At 45.9% G+C, this 15,689-nt stretch overlaps 1 pseudogene; it reads left to right on the top strand.

The window, feature by feature from the left end:
* Positions 1-11,143: 11,143 nt before the first annotated feature.
* On the top strand, positions 11,144-15,681 carry LOC140846985 (Y-box-binding protein 1 pseudogene; annotated as a pseudogene).
* The last annotated feature ends 8 nt before the right edge of the window (positions 15,682-15,689 follow it).

Raw genomic sequence — 15,689 nt, 5'->3', positions numbered from 1 at the left:
TAGAGACCGCAATCTGCTGCGAGGTTTTCACTCCTTCCAGACCCTTTTAACTTGCTCACTCTGGTAAAGAACTGGTCTTTAAACACCTCCGAACAATTTCTTTACCCAACCTTTATTTTCTTTCCCCCCTTCTTTGGCATCAAATCCTTGACGAGATGTTGAATGCTCTGAAGACTAGAAACTATGAACCTAAATGGTACAACATTTGAACCTCTTCATTTCTTTCCTAGTGTGTCCCCCCAAGTTGGAATGGTTACAACTGAGCTATTTTAAGGACTACCTATAAAGAGAGGAGCCACAAGCAGTAGTTTCCATTTAGATCATTTTCTGCTTGGGGATAAACAAGTGGAGGAATTTCATGTAATACAAATCTGATTTGGATTTTAAGTCTATGTCTATGCATTGGGGTATGGGTGAGGACTTGATAATATGGGTGAATGAACTAACCATATTGTTTTTTCATGTGAAACCTTCATAAGAGTGTATATCAATAATACCTTAATAAAAATAATTTTTTTAAGTCTATGTCTAATTACTACTTATGACTCTACTAAAAACTGACTTTATGCACTGTCATACTATGGTTTGAATACATAATCAGAAACGCAAAGCTTGATGCCTTTGATTTTAAGTTCCATAGCCAATGCCTCTCAGTTCACATACTTCAGTGGTTTCTGGGCTGAAAAAACTTTTTCTAATTAGCAATCAAGATGTGCATGGTAGTTCACAACTTTCCCAGGGTTTGGACTACCCTGCTGTGGGGAAAGTTGGGGTTCCTATGGCCAGGATCCTCACTGAACCTACCCTGCTTATGTAACTGGCCTGCTGCTAGGCTACGGCTTCCACACCCATAGGCAATAAGCTATTATTGACTGAATCACTATATAAAGAGCTCGGCCCAGTGCTCTGGGTGGAGGCAGAGATGACGGAGGATTATAGACCTGCAGACTGTTGGATGCAAACATAACTCTAGTGCTCGACCTACCGCTGGGAGAACGAGCCGGGTAATAAACCCTTTCACCCCAAGAATGTTCTACTGTCATTTCTGTGGTCACATTGAATCCATAGTGAACTTGCTTTGGGCTGAAACCCATTGGCAAGACATCTACGTAATGAGTTTACTTTTGTGTAAATTAATACATGATAAAGGATCCATGGACATACAATGGGGAAATGACAGTCTCTTCAACAGCTGGTGTTGGCAAAAGTGGACAGCTACATCTAAGAGAATGAAACTGGATTACTGTCTAACTCCATACACAAAAGTAAACTCAAAATGGATCAAAAACCTGAATGTAAGTCATGAAACCATAAAACTCTTTGAAGAAAACATAGGCAAAACTCTCTTGGACATAACTAGGAGCAACTTCCACATGAACATATCTCCTGGGCAAGGGAAACAAAAGCAAAAATGAACAAGTGGGACTATACCAAACTAAAAAGCTTCTGTACAGCAAAAGACACCATCAGTAGAACAAAAAGGCATCCTACAGTATGGGAGAATATATTTGTAAATGACATATCTGATAAAGGGTTGACATCCAAAATATATAAAGAGCTCATGTACCTCAACAAACAAAATGTAAATAATCCAATTTAAAAATGGGCAGAGGATCTGAACAGACACTTCTCCAAAGAAGAAATTCAGATGGCCAACAGGCACATGAAAAGATGCTCCACATTGCTAATCATCAGAGAAATGCAAATTAAGACCACAATGAGATATCACCTCACACCAGTTAGGATGGCCACCATCCAAAAAGACAAACAAAAACAAACGTTGGCAAAGATGTGGAGAAAGGAGAACCCACCCACACTGCTGTGGGAATGTAAATAAGTTCAACCATTGTGGAAAGCAGTATGGAGGTTCCTCAAAAAACTAAAAATAGAAATACCATTTGACCCAGGAATTCTACTCCTAGGAATTTACCCTAAGAATGCAGGAGCCCAGTTTGAAAAAGACATATGCACCCCTATGTTTATCACAGCACTATTTACAATCGCCAAGAAATGGAAGCAACCTAAGTGTCCATCAGTACATGAATGGATAAAGAAGAGGTGGTACATATACACATGGAATATTATTCAGCCATACAAAGAAAACAAATCCTACCATTTGCAACAACTTGGATAGAGCTAGAAGGTATTATGCTCAGTGAAATAAGCCAGGCGGAGAAACACAAGTATGAAATGATTTCATTCATCTGGAGTATAAGAACAAAGAAAAACCTGGAGTATAAGAACAAAGAAGGAACAAAACAGCAGCAGACTCACAGAACCCAAGAATGGACTAACAGTTACCAAAGGGAAAGGAACTGGGGAGGCTGGGTGGGAAGGGAGGGATAGGGGGATAAAGCGCATTTCGATTAGCACACATAATGTAGGGGGTGGGCACAGGGAAGGCAGTATAGCACAGAGAAGACAAGTAGTGACTCTATAGCATCTTACTACACTGATGGTCAGTGACAGTAATGGGGTATGTGGGGGGGACTTGATAATGGGGGGAATCTGGTAACCACAATGTTGCTCATGTAATTGTATATTAATGGTACCAAATGAATAAGTAAGTAAATAAATAAATAAATAAAAATCCTCTATATCAGTAAACTGTGTAATAGTGTTAATCTGTCGATATAAATAGCTGTTAAAATAAAACTTTTTTTCAGAGCCTGCTGTTAAATATTTACCAGTATACTACTGGGCACAAGGGAATATTTTGGGTGGTGGAAATGGTGTGCATATTGACTGGAGTGAAAGCATACATTTGTCAAAACTCGTCAAACCATATACTTAATGTGTATGTTGTATTGCATGCAAATTATAGCCTAAGTAAAATGGATTTTTAAAGAAGCAACATAAAACTGAAGACAATTGAGTGATAAGGTAATGAGGACTTCAGTGAATTCCACAGTAGCTGAGTCTTGAAAAAATATTTTGGGGGTCACAGTAGAGTTTGCTTTTTAACTTTAAGCTCAGAGAAGACAAAAGTCGAAACTGCTCCTTTAACTCCCTGCTTTCAGCAGCCTGCAAATTGCAGGAATCTGGAGTCACCTCTCCTGGGCCAGCAACCTTTGTTTCTCATCCTCTGAAAATATCCAGGATCTCCCTGGTCTATTAAAATAATAACTGAGATGAATAGCGTTACAGTAATTACCAGCTGGGAGGAAAGGAAATGTGTTTGGTGCTTTCAAAGCCTCTTTGATCTAAGTCTGACGGATTTCCCCCAGAGCACCCTTCAGCCTCAGCACTTCATGCAGGAGGTGGACAGGAGCAGCCCCACCCACTATGGAGGTGCATCTTGGCCACTTCCCAGAAAGGAAAGCCAAGTCTGAGAGTTAAAGTAACCAAAAGGAGGGAAAAACCACAGATCTGGATGCTCTGTCCTTGTGAAGCAAAACATTTAGTTGGAAACAGCCAGTCAACCTGTCCCATAGCCTTTCTTCACAGTCTCATAACCCTCTATCATACATGTGTGGGTAAAATTGTAATATTTCCAGAATATCTTGCCTGGCTTTAGTGCGTCTGCATATCAACAGGCATTCCTCAGGAGTAGAGAGTCGTAGTTCATCTCCATATCAGTGGGTATACATGGGTGACAGAGGGCTTATCTGAACCTGAGAGGTTAGCAGAAGGTCTGGCTTGCTTCTGCCAGAACAGGAAAAAGACAGCCCCAGACTGCAGTTTATAATCAATAAACAGATTTTAAACTTTATTTCTCCTTTTGACTGATTTCAGTTTTAGAGGTATTTTTGCCAAGGGATTTCCTCTCCCCAGAGTTGCACATGTCAGTATGCATGTATATGATCTGTCGTCACATATATATATATATATACACACATGAGCATATACTTGATATAAATCATATATGCAAGGTTTTATATCAAGACAAATGCTTGTGTGAAAGATGACAAATTGGTTTTGCCTATTTGTGAACTAAAATCCTACCTTTTGCGTTGTCTTCAGCAGCCCAAGCTGAGTAGCTTCATGTCTCATGTCAGTTTATCAGTCATCAGGCATTTATGATGACTTCCTGGAAAGATGGGCATTTATTCTTTTGTGTTTCTTTAATTGATCTGGGTAATCCCAGCTCCTTTCCATAATATGCCTCTTCTAGACCTAGCAGAGAAAGGATGTGTCTTGAAATTGTCACTTTATTATTATTAATATGTACTAGCCGGGACTATTTTGTTCAACATACATTAATTACCAGTTGATCTTTGGATTTTCACTCTGAAAAGATTCTTTCACAAAGAGAGCCTTTATGTTTTTAATTAATAATAATAATTTAATTAATTTCATGCTTACTGCAAATTTTGATGATTTTACAGTAGTAAATGCACTATTATTTAAGGACTAAGGGATCCATTTCTCATGAATCAAAACATTTCAGCACAACCCCAAGGGGAAAGAGATGTGGGTTTACTGAGAAGACAATTCGGCCCCAGAAGATACCCTGTTCTGTATAGCTCCACGCAGGAGAGATGTGGGTCGCTCAGCACAAATTTGCTGCTACTTTCTTCAAAACAAGTCCCTGTCAGTGCTCCCTGGGCCAGGAAAGTCACTCAGGCCCCAGAGAAAGCCCAGGCACATCAGAGGTGCATAGCCCAGGAGCCAGGATGGAGGTGTGCACCTGGAAGAGTCCACCTGGAATCATGCAGGAAAATGTACTGTCAGGGCATGGAGGCAGGGCTTCAGACTGTCTAGGAATAAAGAGGTGGCCACAGGGCTTGGAATAAATGGTTAAATTTTTGGAAAATTTGCAAGCTTGTTAAACATAGTCATTATTAAGAACTAAATTATTTGAGCATACAATTAAATAAATTGTATTAAAATACAAAGGTAATAAATATCCCAAACATCATTCCTATTTATTTTATTTTTTACTACCTTATGTGCTCCTGTGCTCCTGAGGTTATTTACGTCTGTTGTGGCATCTCAGTGGTGGGAATACAATTTAATGGTGTGCCCTCAGGCATCTCTTCCCAGTCCAGCTCCCTGTTGCATGACCTCACATTGGTAGTCTGAAATTGGCCTTGATTAAAGCATTTACACCATGGAAAAGGGCAGATGCAACAAATCAGGGATTCATATTTGTTTTGTTTTGTTTTGCTTTTTTCTGTTTGAAGAGCCCTTGACACACATTCATCAGCCCACCACTGGATTTTGGCACAATTCTTCTGGGACAGGAGCAGACCGAGCAGCAGATGGGCTGGTGAATGGCAGAAGACACTCCTTGCAGAGTGGATGGTTCAAACAGTGGATGGAAGTATCAAGAAGCAGCAAAGGGCTTGAGTACTGCCCAGGGGCCAAAGAAAATAAGAACTGAAACTTTCCTGGAGTCTGGGGAGATGCTGCAGCATGAAGGACCCTCCCCCAAGGAACTGCAAACCCCAGAAGCTCTAGAAAGAAACCAATGTGGCTGAAGAAAGAGTGCCCAACCATACCCCTGCTCCCCAGCAAAATCACCCAGACCCTGCTGATCTGTCCACACCTGCAGGAGCGGACTGAGGAGGAATGAGGCAGAGGAGGCTGTAGGTAAGTGCACAATGGGATTGCCCTCTCTGCAGAAGCTCCTGTCAAATGGAGGAGGGGCTGACTGAGCGTCTTCTCTTTCTTCTTTTGAGAAAGATCTAAGGGAGTTTTATGGGCCTCTTAGTGGGCTGGTATATTAGTTTTCTGGGGCTGCTATAAAAAGTACCACAGACTGGGGGGCTTAAACAACAGAAATTTATTTTCTCACAATTCTGAAGGCTAGAAGTCCAAGATCAAGGTTTTCTTAGGACTGGTTTCTCCTGAGGCCTCTCTCCTTGGTTTGCAGGCGGCCTTCTCCTCTGTGGGTCTACATGTAGTCTGGTGTGTGTGTGTGTGTGTGTGTGTGTGTGTGTGTGTGTGTGCGTGTGTCCTAATGTTTTGTAAGTACACCAGTCAGTTGGATTAGGGCCCACTCCAGTAACCTCATTTAACCTTAATTACCTCTTTAAAGGCTGTATTTCCACATATAGTCACATTCTGAGGTACATAGGAATTTTTAGAGGACACACTCAACCTGTAATAGCCAGGTATATGAGGAGGCTCTGGAACAAGGATGGGATGCTGGAGGCTGACTGGGAGCAGCCGGCCCCAGGGGGGCAAGGATGGGGTTTCTGTCTCTGCGGGATAGTGCGCCCACCTGGGCTGCTGCTGTGAGGGATCCTGGGACCAGCCAGGAGCAGCCAGTGCTGGGTGAGAGAGACAGAGGAACTCTGTGCTCTGCAGGCAGGCCCAGCATCCTGTGTGCCTTGTTTCCCAGATGCCCAGCACTGTGCCTGCCACTTAGTAGGCTTGCAATAAAATGTTTCTTGAGTGAATGAATGAGCATGCTGCTAGAAAGAGAAAAAGAATCCCCTTCTCAGTACTTTTCTTAGGGACAGGTGAGAGTCCTTCTGATTTTATTTAAGGACAGGTAAGAGCCTACTCCGTTTCCTTTAAGGTTGGCTCTGTCTGGATCAGGCAGGCGAGGTCTAGGATCAAACTTCATCCTGGCCCCCAATCATTCAGGACCCAATATCTGCATTAAGTCCCCCAGAAGTAGGGCCCAGAACCCAGAGCTTTCCAACAACTCAAGGGAGTGTGCATAGCCTGGGAGGAAAAAAAAATTACCAGCATCAAACTGGAGAAAAAAATGGAATGTCAGGATTAATACACTTAATGAGACATAATATGTCGACTAGTTTTCATGCCCATACATTGCCACTTATTATTTACTTATGTATTATCTTTCTGTGCGATAGGGGTGCATTTCTATCTTTGGACATTTCATGTTGTAGAGGTTCTAAAAGCCAAGCCTCTGGGGCCCCACAGGTTCTTAGGCTGTCCTTGTGCCTGTTCACTTTGCAGCTGTGAGAAGTCCTAGACAGGGTAATGGCCATGCGCCCTCAGGCGTGGAGGTCTCATCCAAGAAGGAAGCCGCTGTCTCAGCAAGTGGCCACAAAAGGATGAGCAGAGCGACTTCTGAAGTAAAAGACTCTATCACTGGTTTTAGACAAGAAACTATTTTCTTACTGTTTCCTCTTGGTCCCCCTTCCCCCCAGGCATGATGACAGCTGCTCTGTGGGTCAGGATAAAGGTTTCTTCCCACTAAGAGTGGTTTCAGAACTTGGCCAGTTGCTTTGGGAGGGAAATTAGAAACTGGGAATGTTTCAGAAAGAAGCAAACATTTTCCTCTTTTCCCAGGAAGACCACAGAGTGAGGAACATCTGTGGCACAGCTCAGTCACAGAATGACCCTGGGTCCTAATATTTGACATCATGCCTAGCTTTAACGGTCAGCCCAAAGGATTTTTGCAAAAGATGCCATTCAGTGTACCGCATGCAACTGTATGTAAAGTAGTCCTGCTCTGAGCTGAGAAGCATCAATATCTATTACTTAGAAACAGATGAGAAGGCAAATCAGCAGCTGCTAGACAATGAGACTAAATTCCACTCCACTATGTTTCTTGCTTTTAGATTTAATGGGCCAAACTCTCCTTCTGCCACTAGCATCTTGGTATTGTCAGTGAGTTCACTGAAACTTTTGTGTAACACAACTGATCAACAGCAGGCTCACAGCTAAGAAAGTGATGTGAACTTACTAAGACATAACCTTTAAGGGTGGGTGGTAACTACCTAATTCAGCATGTGGTGCAAACAGCTCTGGAGCCCTAGCAAGCCGCCAAACTTGCCGCGGTTTCTTCCTAGCGAATCCAGGCAGATGGCACCATAACGGAGCATGAATTTACAGCAACAGAGACGGACGAGGGAGATTAAAGCTTCATCTGTAAGGACATACTGAGTGGTGAAAAAAATTACTGTGTTTTCTGCTTTGTATTATAATGAGAAACTCGATTTCTTTCGATAGAGTGTGGGCTCCCTCTGCTGCCCGCAGGAGACACCGGAACTCCAGGCACGCCGGGCTCCTTGGGGACCTGAGCAGAGCAGGTGGCCTGTCCTGGGAGGAGAAAGATGGGAGGCTGAACATGGCAGAGGGACAGACTTGTTCCATACTCTCTGTCTCTGTGGGATAGTGGGCCAACCTGGGCTGCAGCAGCAGTAAGCAGCAAGAGGTGGAAGTCATGTCTGTCTCTCTCTGTCTGTCTCTCTCCTTTTCTCTTCCTCATAGACACTGCCAGAAGTTCCTCTGGTTCTAGTTACAGCCCCTGCCAACAACTCAGCTAGTTGCGTGGGTTGTGCCTTGTCCAAGGACGGCCAGGCAGCCAAGGAAACTGCATCACCCAGGCTTGTCATCTTCCCCCATCAGTGGGCAGGGCATCCTAACACACCTGGCCACATCCCACTCCCAGCCTCCCACCATGGGTTCCAGTTCAACAGCTGCTGCTTCTCAGCAACAGGATACTTTAATGTAGCAGCCTCCACCAGAGCAGAAACATTTTGGCCAAACCCAAAAGTAAATCCCAGAACTCCAGCTGTTTCTATTACCAAGGCAGGGGTGACAGATCATAACCCGTAACCCCTGGAGATGGATTGGGGTGTGGAAGTGGATGAGGCTCAGAGGTGGGGGCCAGGTACCATTCCCTCTGGAACTGAGACCACACCTGCTGCTCTCTGAACCATCAATCCATCAACCACCCTAAGCAAAGCAGTCGTGATTAAGAAAGTAAAAACACAACAACTGCGGGCTCCTTAGGGGAAGGAGCTTCCCCCTCCCCAGGTTGCTCCACCCCTATACCCAGGATGAGCTGGCAGACATGAGTGTCCCGTATCAGGAACCTCTGTCTACATGGCTTTTACGTCTCTGGGATATGGGAGTGGAAAACATCGTTATGTCAGATCCTGAAATGAGTAGCCTGGCTTTCCTGATGATTCACCCTTCTCTCCAGTAGCAATTGCAAAGTGCCTGTCACACCTCAGGGAATCCGGTACTTCTGGGTTGGCTGACAGCAGCCATCAGGGCAGTTTAGCCTAATCAGGGTGATTTACCTTGCTTACCCACTAGCTGGAAAACTTATGCGGGGCTCCAGCAGGTGTTATGGGAGCTGGGCATGAAAAATATAATCTATAATATGGACCCCCAGAGCACCAGTGAGGAGTTGTTCACCATAAGAATGAGAAATCTAGTGCTCCATACAGCTCCCCCATCTCTCTTTGGGTCCCTACTGACTATTCTTGTCCCCCACATAGAGCAACACATAAGAGAGGCTACCTGTATTTAGCAGATCTGGGGGAGGTTGAAACAATAAGAGCAAGGTGGGGAAGTATGTTCTACAACTGAAAGTGTTACAGAAAATACTGGAAAACCTGGACTGGATCACTGACGGAAGAAACAAGCGGTACTCGGAGGTCTTGGAGTGTTGAGGTTTATTTTACACCAGCGGGCCAGGAGGGGAGTAATCTCCCAAGGTCTGAGCCCCGAGCACAAGCAAGGGGAGCAATTTATATTATTTTGATATGTGGCATTTCGGCATGCGCAGGGCAAAAGGGGAGCCTGGAGGAGGGGCGGAGGGAGCTGGGAGGGCTTTGCCAACTGGAGGAAAAAAGCAGTTTGCTGACCTTGACGGCTGTGTTGAGTATTTTCCTTATCAAAAGGAGACGTGCAAAGGGCCCCGTGAAGGTCTCAAGGACCCAGACGTGGGTTGATTTGATAAACGCCAGGGTAGTGAAAGAAAAACTTGATGGGCAGCCCAATAGAATCCTTTAGAACTGTAGCACCAATTAACGCCAGAGCAGCAGTTTCAGCAGATGAGGTCCAAGACACAGAAGCTGGAATCAAAGACTTAGGTCTAGCCTGTGTCCCTGCAAGACTTCCTGGGGAACAGTACTCAGGCACTGCCTGGGTCCTCACCCCCACAGGACAACGATTGGGCATCACAGTTTGACTGAAGGGAGGGTTCAAGGCCCCCACCTTGGGGGACGTGGTGGGGACCAGAAGCCACGTGCACAATTAGCAGTTTATTTGTCCCCTGTGAATGTATAATGTGTCCTAGTGCTAGTGGACTCAGGAGCTGAATGTTCTCTGATTTATGGCAACCCTGAGCATTTTCCCGGGACCTCTGCTGTGATAGATGGCTATGGGGGTAAGGCAATTGGAGAAGAAAGCCCAAATCCCATTGGGGATAGGGCGTTTACCCCCAAAGGAGTACACTTCTCCATCCCTGAATATATTTTGGGGGTGGATATCCTGCAGGGCCTGTGGTTACAGACCACTGCAAGTGAGTTCAGACTGAGGGTACGTGTGGTAAAGGCAGTTCTGAGGGGACATGCTAAACACCCACCTGTAGTTCTACCTGTACCTCAGCGAGTGACAAATACCACACAGTATAAATTGCCTGGGCAACAAGAGGAAATTGGAGAAACTCTACAGGAGTTGGAGACAGTGGGCATCATAAAGCCCACTCATAGTCCTTTTAATTCCCCAGTGTGGCCAGTGAAAAAGCCAGGCATTTCCTGGCATATGACCGTAGACTACAGGGAATTGAATAAAGTCACACCCCCTTTGCATGCTGCTGTCCCCTCAATAGCAGCCCTTACGGACACACTCAGTCATGAACTAGGGACGTATCATTATGTTATGGACCTTGCTAATGCTTTCTTCTCTATTGACATAGCACAGGAAAGTCAGGAACAGTTTGCCTTCATGTGGGAAGGCCAGCAGTGGACATTCAATGTTCTTCTGAAGGGATACCTCCACAGTCCCACCAATAGTCACGGACTTGTAGCCCAGGACTTGGCCACATGGAAGAAACTGCAAACAGTGCAGCTGTATCACTGCATTGATGACATTATGCTCATGTCTGATTCTCTTGCAGATTTAGAAGGGGCAGTTCCTAGACTGCTGCAACATCTACAGGAGAAAGGATAGGCTGTGAATGGCACCAAGGTTCAGGGACCTGGTTTGTCTGTAAAATTCTTGGGGGTTGTCAGGTCGGGTAAAACTAAAGTTATTCCTGAAGCAGTCATAGACAAAGTCCAGGCTTTCCCCACCCCTACCACTGTGGAAGTATTACAAGAGTTTTGGGGTCTTTTGGGTTTCTGGAGAGTGTTTATCCCACACTTGGCACAAATTCTAAAGCCTTTATATCAGTTGGTATGAAAGGGCATCAGGTGGGACTGGGATGAGACATGTGCAGCTGCTTTTACTGCTGCTAAGTGGGCAATCAAGGCTGTACAGGATGTGTGAACTGGATGTTCATGTAACCGAAGACGGGTATGGATACGGTCTTTGGCAGCAGCTTGAACATACACGCCAACTTACTGAATTCGGGTCACAACTATGGAAAGGAGTAGAAATCCAGTACACCTTGACAGGGAGGCAATTGACTGCTGTGCACCACGCCTTGCTGGCTATGGAGGCCATCACTGGAACAGCTCTGACCAAAGTAATAACCACCTATCCCATCGCAGGGTGGGTGCGAGACTGGACCCAAAGGCCATGGAGTAGCATGGCACAGATGCCTACACTGGCCAAATAGGGTGCGTATGTACAGCAGCGTAGCACCCTCTCTACTAGCTTCTTAGGTGGAGAACTCCAGCACTTATTGGGGTCAGTGACCTATACCAGTGGAAGGCAGGAAGAACTTGATTTTGAGCCACTGGTAGCCAAGACTCCTGATCAGGAGGAGAAAGTCCCTATAGCTGAAGATGCTTGGTACACAGACAGCTCCAGTCATGGGCAGCCCCTGAAGTGGAGGGCTGTGGCTTTCCATCCTGAAACAATATGGATGGAGGATGGAGAGGGGAAGAGCAGCCAGTGGGCTGAGTTGTGGGCCGTATGGCTTGTGATCACCCAGGAGCCCTCCCCTATAGTTGTGTGCACTGACAGCTGGGCCATCTATCGGGCTTGACTCTGTGGCTACTGACATGGTACCATGCCCACTGGATGGTTGGTCACTGGCGCCTTTGGCGGCAAGAGTTTTGGCAAGACCTATGGGCCTCTGGTCAGACTAAGACAGTTGCTGTATATCATGTGACTGGCCATTTGCCTTTGGCATCCCCAGGGAATGATGAAGCAGACACATTGGCCCAGGTGCGTTGGTTAGAAGGAAAGCCTGCTTCTGATGTGGCCCGATGATTACATCAGCGTTTGTTGCATGCAGAGCAAAAGACAATGTGGGCTGTAGCCTGTCAGTGGGACTTCCCATTGACCTTTGAAGAAGTCAGCGGAGCCCAGGCAGAGTGCTTTGTGTGCTCTAGGAGGGACTTACACCGAGTCCTGCAGCAACATGGACAATAGTAAGGAGGCCGATACCCCTCTCAGGTGGCAGATAGCCTGTATTGGGCCTCTGCCCATATCAGAAGGATATCGGTATGCCATAACTTGTGTGGACATGGCTACTGGACTATTGGTTGCTTTTCCTGCACATCGTGCAGATCAGCAAACCACTAAGAGGGGCCGAGAGTGTCTCTTTGCAGCTTATGGCCAGCCACAGGTGATTGAGAGTGATCAAGTCACCCACTCTACTGGACATGCATTACAAGGATGGGTGCAGCAATTAGGAATAAAGTGGAAATTCCATGTACCATATAACCAACCCTACAGGGGTAGGCATGACAGAGAGTTACAACAGTTTGTTGAAATCTGGTCTGAAGTTGGACACCAATAGTCTACAGGGCTGGTTGGTTTGTCTATAGACAGTGCTACAGCATTTGAATGAGAAACCACATAAAGGAGCCTTGAGCCCTGTGGATATGCTAATGCACCTTGCTGTCTCTCCTATACAACTGTATGTGCAAGCCAAAGAATAGTTATTGAAGCCAGGATAGGACCAGTAGAGCAACATCCTGCTGCCAGCCCCTACTGCATTAAACCCTGGAGACATTGTTGAATGGATGTGACCCTGGACATTTCGACACATGTACCAGCGATGGCTGGCCCTTCTGGCACCTTGGAGAAAAGGCCTGGAAGCTGACCTCATATTCCTGGAGTAACAGCAGAGTGGCCCCCAAAGACCATGGTAGTGTACCCAAAACATCCAGGAGGTAAGAGCATCTTACAGGGAAGTTTTATCTTTATAGCCAGTGCATGTACCTCCCTTGGCCCTATATATTGACCATCTGTAACTCCCACAGGGAAGGGGGTGAAGGTCTGGTATACTAGACCAGGACGAGATCCTGTTCCTGCCACTGTTTTATCACAGGACCACTCTCTTGCATGTATTCTACCTGATGGACAAGATTTGCCTATGCTGGTGTCATTAAAACATGTATCTTATCACCCTTAAGGTTACTTTTTCTACAGTCCTTGTGGCCTGGCTGCACCCCATGGCTGCAGCTGCCATGGCGATGATTGCTCTGAATCCTCTACCTCTTCAGCCACTGCCTGCCTATGGAATGGGCGAGCTACAGACTTAACCTGCACAGGACTTTGAACCTAGCTGAATCCTCCAGCTTGAGGTTTATCATGATTTTACTGCTGTTGCTATTGTATGTCATTAGTCTTGTCTCAATGCTTCAGTTTTCTCAACCAAGGACCATTGCAGAAGAGGGGGAATGAGTAGATTGTAAGGCAAGATTTCTGGAGGGCTGGCCTCTGGGTAAAATTGTAATATTTCCAGAATATCTCACCTGGCTTTAGTGCATCTGCATATCAACAGGCATTCCTCAGGGGTGGATGGAAGTACATCTCCGTATCAATTGGTACTTACCTGGGTAACCCAGGGCTTATCTGAACCTGAAAGCTTACGGGAGAGGGCTTGCTTGCTTCTGCAGGAGCAGGAAAGGGACAGCCCTGGACCACAATTTGAAAGCAATTAACGTGTTTTAAACTTTATTTCTCCCTTTGACTGATTTTGGTTTTAGAGGTATTTTGCCCTGGGATTTCCTCTCCTGGAGTTACACTCCCTTTGACTGATTTCAGTTTCAAAGGTACTTTTCTCGGGGATTTCACCTCAAGAGTTACAGTAAGGGAGGAATTCATTAAAGTGATAGTAGGGAATGGTAGCTGCCCTCTAGGTGGCTGAGAACAGGGAGAGATCCCGGACAGGCCCCCAGAAGATGATACCAGGGCTCTTGTTTACCAAGTCAAAGAATGAACAGAATGAACTTCACAAATGCTCAAGGTAGGCAAGAAGAAAGAAGTAAAGATACAAAACTCCTGCTGCTTATGGGTTCAGGTCCAGGGGTTTTATGCCTGTTGCATCCACGAGGGAGAGAACCTGTTTGTTTTCTATAGGTTCCCCTCAAAATGCCAGCTGTATTTTAGCCAGTCACACTAAAGGTCATATCTATTTGTAACTAGTATGCCTTGGTCAAGTTACCTGAGCAACCAGAAAAATGATTCTTTATCCAGGAGGTTCGGCTGAAACCTTCTTATACATTGTTGCATTGTTTCAGCAGCAAGTCTCCTGTTTTCCACCTTCCTAAGCTCCTTAGTAAACATCTAGTTTGTCCTTCCCAGGGCCCTTATCTTGCTCTAACTGGAGGGGGCTGCTCCCTGTTCCTTCCCTGTCTCACTAATACTGAAAACATGTAGTCAGTGGAACAGGAATTTAAAAGTCCCATTAATTAGGACAAAGAAGGTCATTTAAACAATATAAAAAATTATTATCTACTATGAACTCTTACAAGGTAAGTAAGGATGCAAAACTTTTGAATTTGACTGGTAGCAGGGACAGAGAGCAGACCCCAGAAATCAGACCCCAGAAATTGGACCCCAGAAATCCCTAAGCAGCCCCACTGCTGCTGCCGACCTAGTTACCCACACCAGGGGAGGCGCCGCAGCTTCCTTAGCGAACCCCAGTCACCATCACCGCAGCCAGGAGCAGCAAGGCAGAGATGGCAGCTGCCCACAGGCCTCCCCTACTCCTGCCCCATCCCTGACCCTAGCCCTGCCCTCGCTTTCACCCTCAGCACTGCTGACACCAAGCCCCGCACCAGGGGCGGGGGAGCAAGGAGCGGAGGCCCAGGCAGCCTCACATCCCAGGCATCTGCCAGCGGGGACAACAAAGTCATCACAATGAAGGTTTTGGGAACAGCGAAATGGTTCAATGTAAGAAACAGATACAGTTTCATCAATAGGAATGACACAAAGGAAGATGCATTTGTACAGCAGGCTGCATAAAAAATAACCCCAGGAAGTACCCTTGCAGTGTAAGAGATGGAGAGGCTGTGGAATTTGAGGCTGTTGAAGGAGAAAAGAGTGCGGAGGCAGCGAATGTTACAGGCCCTGGTTGAGTTCCAGTGCAGGGCAGTAAATAGGCAGCAGACCAGTAACCATTATAGATGCTACCCACATCGCAGGGGTCCTCCACATTACCCCAGAATTATCAAAATAGTGAAGAGTGGGAAAATGAACGCAATGGGCGAGAGCTCCGGAAGGCCAGGCCCTACTGCAGGCAATGGCTCCCACCTTACTGTGTGGAGAAGACCCTATGTGCATCGAGTACAGTATTCCGACGCTCCTGTGCAGGGAGAAGTTTTGGAGGGTGCTGACAAGCAGGGTGCAGGAGAACAAGGTAGACCAGTGAAACGGAATACATGTTGTGGTTACATGCAAAGACAGCCTAGAGAAGACGGCAAGTAAAAGGATAAGGAAAATCAAGGATATGACACCCAAGATCAGCCACCTCAACATCAGTACTGCAGCAACTCCAATTACGAACACAGATGCCCAGAAAACCCTAAATCAAAACATGGCAAAGAGATAAAAGCTGGAAATTCACCAGCTGGGAATTGGTCTGTGCCTGAGGCTGAGCAGGGCAGGGCTGAGTAACTTCCGGC

This window comes from Manis javanica, chromosome 17 (assembly GCF_040802235.1).
Source record: "Manis javanica isolate MJ-LG chromosome 17, MJ_LKY, whole genome shotgun sequence".
Classification (NCBI taxonomy): domain Eukaryota; kingdom Metazoa; phylum Chordata; class Mammalia; order Pholidota; family Manidae; genus Manis; species Manis javanica.
This window is presented reverse-complemented; position numbering and strand designations above follow the sequence as displayed.